This window comes from Desmodus rotundus, chromosome 7 (assembly GCF_022682495.2).
Source record: "Desmodus rotundus isolate HL8 chromosome 7, HLdesRot8A.1, whole genome shotgun sequence".
NCBI classification, from domain to species: Eukaryota; Metazoa; Chordata; class Mammalia; order Chiroptera; family Phyllostomidae; genus Desmodus; species Desmodus rotundus.
In genome coordinates, this window is record NC_071393.1 from 74,856,856 (window position 1) to 74,867,254 (window position 10,399).

Here is a 10,399-nt window from a genome sequence, read left to right on the forward strand (position 1 = left end):
AACTAACTCTAGATTTGTTTTTTCTTCTTCAGTCTTTCATGTAGAATATCAGCAAACAGTTACTGAACTAAATGCTTTATGCCAAGCAACATGCTAGCCATTGGCCATTTAATCTGATGAGGGAGACCTCAGATGAAATAATCACAGTATAACATGACAAGGCAAACAAAAAGAGATATGTACAAAGTACATACTTAGGAAGCTGAGAGGAGGCATCAGTAACTGCCAATGGAATTCAGAGACTTTCCAGAGGAGATGATATTTGAGCCAGTTCATGAGAGGGGTCTTTTTGCCAATGGTTTGCCACTCAAAAAATGAATGGGAAATGAAAAGAACCACATCGACATCAAAGTCATTAGAGAGGTACATCTAGACAGGCCCACAACCACTCAGTCACAAATGTGAAGTTAAGAAGGAAACGATTATTGAAATGGGAGGTGCCTCAGTCTAGAAAATGAGGACTGAGCGTGAACATGACAGCAATACCTCCCCAATGAAATCTGAGGACTTCAAGTGCCCCCAATCCCAGGGTCATCAGGAAAACGTGATTATAGGAACATCCCAGGCGACATCGCTGAAGCGATTGTTGCTGTTGATAATGGTGAATATCCAGCTAGTATCTCAAGGAATAGGCAGGCTAGTGAGCTTGGAATATCAGTCTGTATTTTTCTTTTTATAATGTCTTTTTCAGATTTTATGGCAGGTAATCTTGACCTCACAAAATGATTTGGAGCAAAGAATAAACATTCTTTGTTCTATGAAAGAGTTTGTGTGAAGGCCTTATTTGTTAGAAATATATACTGAAATATTTACAGAAGAAATTATATGACGTCAAGGATTTGTTTTAAAATACTTTAGGAAAAAAAGAAGAGATGAAACAAGAATGATGAAATTATCATGCTGATAATTCTACAGGTGTGGTTATGGGTACCTAGGATTCAATATATTATTTTCTGTACTTTTAAGTAAGTTAGAAATTTTTTATCAGAAAAAATTTTTAAAGGGGGAAAAATCTGTCTAGTATCTTTCAGCACACTCTAGTGGCAATCAGTCGTGATCTTAGAAACTCAGACTTCACCCAACCCACAGTGATGAAACCGATCCACCCTTGCCTGGAGGAAGAGACAGGATTGCCAACTTGATTAATGGGTAGAGACACAATCCAGGGCTTCAGATAGTGTTGTTTCAGTGGAAAGTGCTTACAGGCGACTTTCTATACTTTGATCCAGGGCACATTAGAGTTTGACTCTGGCAGCTTGTCCCTATTACAACCAGAAACGCTACTGGATCTGGGTTTTAACCAATTTTTTTGCTATACATATTGGCTTCAACAATTTTGTATTTTCACTTCTGGCTGTGGGGTGGCTCAGTGGAATCCATTTTGTTAATACCATCAGTCAGTTGTTTCATGCCTGGTATGTAAGCGAGAAGACCAAAGCAGAGCGTTAAAGGTGTGCCCAAGTATACACACACAGCCCTTTGAGAAAGTCTGGGAGGCTTACAAGTGCAAGGCATTTCAGGTTTTCTCTGTCTAACCATGAGCTGACCACTAAGACAACTTAGAAGAAACGTCAGACAGACACTACAGTTGTTTACATGTCTTGGTTATTGTGAATAACGCTGCAGTGAACATGGGAATGCAGGTATCTCTTTGAGATCCTGTTTTCATTTTCTTCAGATCATATGGTAGTTCTATTTTTAATTTTTTGAGAAACCACCATACTGTTTTCCATAGTGGCTGCATCAATTTACATTCCCACCAACAGGGTACAAGGGTTCACTTTTTTCTATATCCTCCCCAAAACTTGTTATCACTTGTCCTTTTTTTTTGGTAAGATTTTATTTATTTATTTTCAGAGAGACTGGAAGTGAGGGAGAAAGAAAGGGAGAGGAACATTGATTATTGCCTTTCACACGCCCCCAACTGGGGACCTGGCCTGCAGCACAGGCATGTACCCTGAGTAGGAATCAAACCTGTGACCTTTTGGTTTGCAGGCTGGTGCTCAATCCTCTGAGCCACACCCGCCAGGGCTTACTTTTGTCTTTTTGATACTAGCCATTTTGAGAAGTGTGAGGTAGTAATATTGCTGTGGTTCCAATTTGTATCTTCCTGATGATTAGTGATGTTGAGCATCTTTTCAGGTACCTATTGGCCATTTGTATGACCTCTTCGGGAAAATGTCTATTCAGTTCCTTTGCCTATTGTTCAATCAGATTGTGTTTTTGCTATTGAGTTGTATTTTTTTTGTATCCTTTTATGATAACTTTTTTTTTAACTCAAGATCAGAAAGATTTTTCTCTTGTCTTTTCTTCAAGAAGTTATATTTTAGGTTTTAGGGATTTAGGTCTGTGATCAATTTTGACTTACTTTATCTGTTGCAAGGCAAGGGTCAAGGTTAATATTTCATATATGGATGTCCAGTTGTTCCCACAACCAACTCTTCCAGTGAGTCTCTGTGGAACCTTGGTTGACAATAAATTAACCAAATACATGTGAATCTGTATACCTGGACTCTATCTTTTCCATTGGTATATTTGTCTGTTTTGACACAGCACCACACAGTCTTGATTATTATAGCTTTATTTTTAAAATATATTTATTGATTATGCTATTACAGTTGTCCCATTTCCCCCCCCTTCACTCCACTCCATCCTGCCCACCCCCTCCCTCCCACATTCCCCCCCTATAGTTCATGTCCATGGGTCATACTTAGAAGTTCTTTGACTTCTACATTTCCTACACTATTCTTACCCTCTCCCTGTCTATTTTCTGCCTACCATTTATGCTACTGATTCTCTGTACCTTTCCCCCCTCTCACCCCCTCCCACTCCCCTGTTGATAACCATCCTTGTGATCTCCATTTCTGTGGTTCTGTTCCTGTTCTAGTTGTTTGCTTAGTTTGCTTTTGTTTTTGTTTTAGATGTGGTTGTTAGTAACTGTGAGTTTGCTGTCATTTTTACTGTTCATAGTTTTGATCTTCTTTTTCTTAGATAAATCCCTTTAACATTTCATAGAATAAGGGCTTGATGATGATGAACTCCTTGAACTTGACCTTATCTGAGAAGCACTTTATCTGCCCTTCCATTCTAAATGATAGCTTTGCTGGATAGAGCCATCTGGGATGTAGGTCCTTCCTTGCCTTTCATGACTTGGAATACTTCTTTCCAGTCCCTTCCTGCCTGTAAGGTCTCTTTTGAGAAATCAGCTGACATTCTTATGGGAACTCCTTTGTAGGTGATTGTGTCCTTTTCTCTTGCTGCTTCTAAGATTCTCTCCTTCTCTTTAATCTTAGGTAATGTAATTATGATGTGCCTTGGTGTGTTCCTCCTTGGGTCCAGCTTCTTTGGGACTCTCTGAGCTTCCTGGACTTCCTGGAAGTCTATTTCCTTTGCCAGATTAGGGAAGTTCTCCTTCATTATTTGTTCAAATAAGTTTTCAAATTTTTGTTCTTCCTCTTCCCCTTCTGGCATCCCTATAATTAGGATGTTGGAATGTTTCAAGATGTCCTGGAGGTTCCTAAGCCCCTCCTCATTTTTTTGAATTCTTGTTTCTTCATTCTTTTCTGGTTGGATGTTTCTTTCTTCCTTCTGGTCCACACTGTTGATTTGAGTTCTAGTTTCCTTCCCATCACTATTAGTTCCCTGTACATTTTCCTTTGTTTCTCTTACCATAGACTTCATTTTTTCATCTAATTTGCAACCAAATTCAACCAATTCTGTGAGCATCCTGATTACCAGTGTTTTGAACTGTGCATCTGATAGGTTGGCTATCTCTTCGTTGCTTAGTTGTATTTTTTCTGGAGCTTTGATCTGTTCTTTCATTTGGGCCATTTTTTTTTTGTCTTGGTGAGCCTGTTACATAAAGGGGTGGAGCCTTAGGTGTTCACGGGGCGGGGTAATGCTGGTGACTGTGCTGTGACACTGTACATGGGGGAGGGGCCGAGAGGGAGCAATGGTGCTTGCTTCACTCTCTGCCAGATTTCAGTCACTCCCTCCACTACCCACAATCAAACTGGGCCCCTCTGGTGCTGATTCCGGAGTGGGTGGGTTTGTGTATGTTCTAGGCCCCTGTGGGTCTCTCCAATGAACTCTCCTGTGAGGCTGGGAGTTTCTCCCTCTGCTGCCTCAACCCCCATGGGTGTTTTCAATCAGAGGTTTGAGGCTTTATTTCCCCGCACTGGAGCCATGGGTTGTGCAGTCTGCTTCGCTCACCCGCCGTTCCTCCCTGTTTATCTATGCGCAAATGTGGGGCCCCAGGGTCTACCAGCCACCACCTCGCCGGGTCCACCAGCTGCCACCTTGCAGCGAGTCCTCTCCACTGCAGCTGCCCGGCTCCACCCCTCCCACTAGTCTGGATGAATATTTCTTCTTTAACTCCTTGGTTGTTGGACTTCCGTGCGGTTCAATTTTCTGTCATTTCTGGTTGTTTTTTGTTTTTAAATTGCTTTTGTCCTTCTTTTGGTCGTGTGAGGAGGCACAGTGTGTCTACCTATACCTCCATCTTGGCCGGAAGTCATTGATTATTATAGCTTTAGAATGTGCTGAAATTAAACAGTATGTACTCTCCAACTACGTTCACTTTCAAATTTGTTTTGGTTATTCTAGATCTTTTGTTTTTTTAAATAAATTTTGGAATTAGCTTACCAATTTCTACCCAGAAAGGCTCCTGATATTTTCACTGGGTTTGTATTGAATCCATTGATAAATTTGTGAAGAACTAAAAGCTTACCAATGTTGACTTTTCCATAAATAAACAAGGTAGGTCTCTCCATTTATTTAAGTCTTCTCAAACTCATCTCATCAATTGTAGTTTCAACATATGAATCTTGCACATATTCTGTTAGATTTATCCCTAAGTATTTCATGGGTTTTTTGCTGTTGTAAATGGTATTTTTTAACATTTTAGTTTCCAATTGCTTATTCTGTATAGAAATATGCTTGATTTTTGTATATTAATCTTGTGTTCTACATCATTATAATATACACATAGTTCTAGCACCATTTTTGTAGATTCTTTGGGATTTTCTACATAGATTTCTACATTATCTTTGAATAAGGACATATCACAGGGAGATAGGAAGCAACTAAAGAGGGACCCCATTGTCCAAAACTAAGACAATTTGAGCATCAAAATAATGCTAGTAAAGGATTATTACTTATAATATAAGAATTCAGAAGCTGATATAAATAGATACATAGATAAATGAATAAGTGAATAAGTGAATGGCAGAGAAGGGAAAACTTTTCTTTCAGTGAAAGATAAATTAATAAATATCAAAGGAATGATAGAATTGGGAAATTATCATTTGAAAACCATCATAAGAATTAATTCAGAAGAGTGTCGTCAGTGTAGAATGCTGCAACTATTCAGTGAAAGTTTGAAGAGTAAGAGGATATTGGCTCAGTCTCTAAGGATCTCCCCATAAAATACTTATTAACCGTAAAAGGTAACAGTAACTTCATAGTGGAGAAGCCTGGCAAGTATCACCATAACCAAGTGATCAAAGCTAACAATGTCAATATCAATAATGGTAATGATATTAATTGACAACATGTGCCTTCTGCTATGATGCACTCAGCATCATAGCAGCATCACTTCTGTGGAATGACAGCCAAATTAGCATAACCCAAATATAATCGTGAGGAAATATGAGAGAAACTCAAATTTGGAAACATTAACTCACAAATTAATTGTTTCCAGAAAGATGGAGTAAACAAACACTTCCCTATTCCTCCTACTGATTATAACTAAAATGTCTAAATTCTATTTATAAAACAAACAAGACTCTAAAAGGTGAAGGGAAGACTAACCAGCACAGAATGACATATGGCAGTTTTCTTGGGTTTTCTTTTTGGCTCAGGTATGTAGCAGACTTGGATCTGAAAAAGTTGGCAACCCTGAAACCAAAGGGCACAGACAAAAAAAGCCCCAAGAAAACCCTATTTCTTTAGCCAAAGGACCAGGAAAAGGGTGCCTGGCAAGACAGAAAAGTTTTACACAACTACTTTACTCCAGTCAAATTCCACAGGAAAAACTATGGCCCAGAACCCATCCGTGCCAGCAAAGGCTGAATAGGGAGCCAAGATGTCCACTCCTGCAGCCTGTAAAAGGTGCCCTGACACCCCTGCCAGGGTAGAATTGGAGAATGCCAGGTAGGAGCCAAGACTTTCCTCCCCACCAGGGGATAACAAGGAAACCTACCCCATAGCATCAGAGTGGTGAGGAGCATCCCCATTCAGATATCAATGGAAACCAAGTGAGAAATCTGGATTTCTACCTCCACTTACCAGTAACAAGATGGTATACCCCCAGCTTCCCCTGCAGGAATGGTGCAAAGAGAAAGCCAACTAAAATAGGTTTCAATAAAACTCACAATTACTTATAAAGACCTAATATAAAAATGTCAGGTTTCAATGGAGAATTATTAAGAACCAAGATCTCAACTTGAGTTCAAGAGGACATCAGTACAAGTGAACTCAAAGATGACAGAGATGACACATTACCTATTCAGGGAAATCAATTTGAATGACAATGAATTTCTCATCAGAAACTATAAGGGGTTGTGTGGTGGGGTAGAAAAAGTGAAGGGATTGAGAAGTACAGATTGGTGATTACTAAGTATCCATGGGGATGTACAGTACAGCACAGGGAATGTAGTCAATAGTAATGTGTGGTGCCAGGTGGGGCCTTACAATATTGGGGGATCATTTTGTAAAGTATGATTGACTAACCACTATGCCATACACCTGAAACTAATACAAAATAATATTAAATGTAAACTGTAATTGAAAAAAAACAAAAAAACCACTGAGGCCCAAAAGAAGTGGCACAATATTTTTTCAAGTGATGGAAGAAAAGAACTGACAATTTATAATCCTATACCCAGTGAAAATATCCTCCAGGGATGAAGGGGAAATCAAGACATTGTCTGATGAAGAAAAACTAAAGAGAATTTGTAATCATCAGATTTATCCTTAAAATGGTATAGGAGTTCTCTAAAAAGAAAGAAAATTATAAAAGAAGGAAACTTGGAACATAAGGAAAGAAGAAAGAACATGATAACTAAAAATATAGGTAAAGGCCTGATCACTGTGGCTCAGTTCATTGGGCATCATTCCACCAGTTCGATTCCAGGTCAGGGCACATGCCTGGGTTGCAGATTATGTTCCCAGTTAGGGTGCATGCAAAAGGCAACCAATCAATGTTCCTCTCTCACATCGATGTCTCCCTCCCTCTCTTTCACCCTCCCTTCCCCACTCTCTAAAAAATAGATTTTAGAAATGTATATATAAGTAAATACAATAAGCTTTCTTTTTCTTCTTGATTTTGTTTGACAGTTGAAGAAAAAATTATATTACCAGTATGAGCTGAGTATGTACCCCCAAACTTAGTAAGTTGAAAATTTAATGCCCAAGGTGATGGTATTAGGGCATAGGGCATTTAGAAGATGATTTAGCTCGTGAAGTGGGAGCCTTCATAAATCAGAGTAGAGCTCCGTAGCCTTTCACTATGTGAGGACACAGTGAGAAATTGGCTTTCTGCAAACCAAAGGAGGGTCTTCAAAATCTGACCATGCTGGCACCCTGATCTTGGACTTCTGGCCTCCAGAAGGGTGAGAAAAAAATTTCTATTGTTTACAAGCCACCCAGTCTACGGTATTTTGTTATAGCAGCTCAAATGGACTAAGATAATCACTGTCTAATGTTCTAAATATATGTAGAGGTAATATTTAAAAAAACAGTGCTGGAAGTTCAAGAAGTGCAATAATGCAAATAAAGGAAATAAAAGGCATTCAGACTTGAAAGGAAGAAAAAAAGCTTTCATTTGGAGGTGACATGATTGTCTACATAGAAACCAAAGAACCTACCAAAAAAAAGAGAAAATCTAAAAACAAACATGTGAGGTTAGCGAGACCTCAGGATACAAGATAACCATACAAAAATCAATTGCATTTTTATATACCAGCAATGAACATATAGACACCAAAATTAAAATACAATACCATTTAAATTGCTCAAGAAAAAGAAAAATACTTAAATGTAAATCTATCATTTTGTCCTATAAAACACAAAAGTTTTTAATTTCGATAGAGTACAATTCACATATATATATATTTGTAGCTAAATATATATATATATATATATGTAACTATATATATATATTTATCATACCAAAGCTGGTATGATGTCTAGGTAATCATTGTCTAAGCCAAGGTCACAAAGACCAACTGAATTGCAAAAGCAAATCAATGGGAGTGTTGTAGGTGGGAATTAGGTTCTCCCACGCAATCACAGGAAAGCATTCCAAGAACCCATGCTTGGGGGATTGTGGGGTGGCAAGATGGTTCATTCATGTGGAAATAAAAGCTGCCCCCTGTATTTCCAATGTCCCATTTCCCTGTGTCCTGCCATGGAAAAAGTCCAACCCTGTCCTCAGGAAGGCCAAAGCAAAGGCCAAAGAAAAGGCCAGCATCCAGACATTGGGCTTTATATTAAAAGCCTAGTCCTTTGGAGCGCACAGCAGCTGCTAAGCAGTCTCAGTCCCCATCCAGGTAGCTTAGCTTGTTCATGGCTACTCCAGTGAGGAGCCCACATGGCTACCAGCCATGTGGCTTCCAAGGCCACGTGGCCATGGCGAGAGAATGCACATGAGCACATTGAGTGAAGCATCACCAGGTAAGCAAGAGAGAGATCCTAGTCCTTTTGGAGACTATGTACTCCGCTGCAGGCCTGGTATCTGCTGGAGCCACATGGTCACCTGCTCCCAGGCAAGAGAGTGCATGAATGATCAGGTGGGTGCCTCAGGGCGGGCGAGGGTGGAGAGAGAGAGAGAGAGAGAGAGAGAGAGAGAGAGCGCACACACTTCTTTGTTTATCTGGGATTATATTAGCTCGGGTTTGGAACGGACCTGGTTCTTCCTCAAAATGACCAATCAACTTCCCAAACTTTCTGCGAGAGCTTTGATAGGTCCACCCCCTAGTTAGACTGACAGGTCTCTATGGTCCAGCACCACCCTGCGTGCCCCCCTAACAATCTGGTACAGGAGGGGGAAGGAGGCGTGTTAATCCCCTTGGCAAAGCAAGGCTGTGGGTCCCAGGAGTGTGAAGCTCTAGCTTCCTGGAGGAGCAAGCAGGCTCATGCTCCCCAGTTTATTGAGCCCAATGTCTAAGTCCCTTTGCTCCCCTTCTCAGCATCTAGGTAAACACTGACCATAAAGGCAGAGAGGAGCCTTTTCCACAAACGGTGCTGGCCATCCATAGGCAAAAAAGTGAACCTTGACCTCAGTCTTACGCCACATGAAGAATTAACTCAAAGAGGATCATGGAGTTAAATGTAAATTGTAAAATCATAAAACTTTTAAGAAAAATACAGCAGAAAATCTTTGGGATATAGAGGTAGGCAAAGAGTTTTAGACCTGAAACCAAAAGCAATATCCATAAAAATAAACTGATAAGATTTACCTCATCAAAATTAAAGATTTTTGCTCCTTAAAAAACGTGTTAAGAGGACAAAAAGACAGCTACAGACTAGAAGAAAATATGCAAAGCACATACATAACAAAAAGCAAGTATCTAAAATACAGAAAAAATTCTACAAACTCAACAACAGCCTTTTGCCTATTCTTTTTTTTTTCTCTCAACTGAGGATATGTTTTTTCTTGATTTTAGAGAGAGAAGAAGAGAAAGGGGGCGGGGAAACACTGATGTGAGAGAGAAACATCGTACATGCCCCGATGGGGGACTGAACCTGCACCCTAGGTATGTGCCCTACCTGGGGATCAAACCCGCATCCTTTTGGTGTTTGGGATGATGCTCAACCAAGTGAATCACTTGGCCAGGGCCTTTTGCTTATTCTTGTCCACAAAACCCAGATGGGTAGCCAGCAGTTTTACTGGAGCCACTTGTGAAAATTCAGCCAAGGTTCTCATTCTTGCCACCTCTGCTCAAACCAGCATGATCTGACCGGAAATGTAGCCTCAATAAGTGCCGCCAGAGTTCGCATCAGTACGCCAAGGTTATAGGCTTCGTTATGTTAGACTAAGTGATCTTCTTTGAATGGGTCATCGAAGACATCTAACAGACAAAAGAGTCAATGCTAGCCACATCTTTGTGCATTAAACAACAACGAACTCAATAGTGAAAAAGAAACCATCCAAACAGCAAACAATCCACGGACAAAAGACATGAGAGACATTTCAACAAAGATAAATGGATGGCAAATAAAGACACGAGCAGATGTTCAACATCATTAGCCGTGAGGGAAATGCGAAATAAAATCACAACGAGATACCACATCACCTTACTCACACTGCTGAAATAAAAAAATATGAACAGTCCCAAGTGTCACTGAGGATTTGGAGAAACCAAATCACTCATACGTTACTCAGGAAATGCAAAAT

At 39.9% G+C, this 10,399-nt stretch overlaps 1 pseudogene; it reads left to right on the plus strand.

Moving 5' to 3' along the window:
• Window positions 1-9,871: 9,871 nt before the first annotated feature.
• On the plus strand, window positions 9,872-10,041 carry LOC128781436 (small ribosomal subunit protein uS14-like; annotated as a pseudogene).
• Window positions 10,042-10,399: the final 358 nt, after the last annotated feature.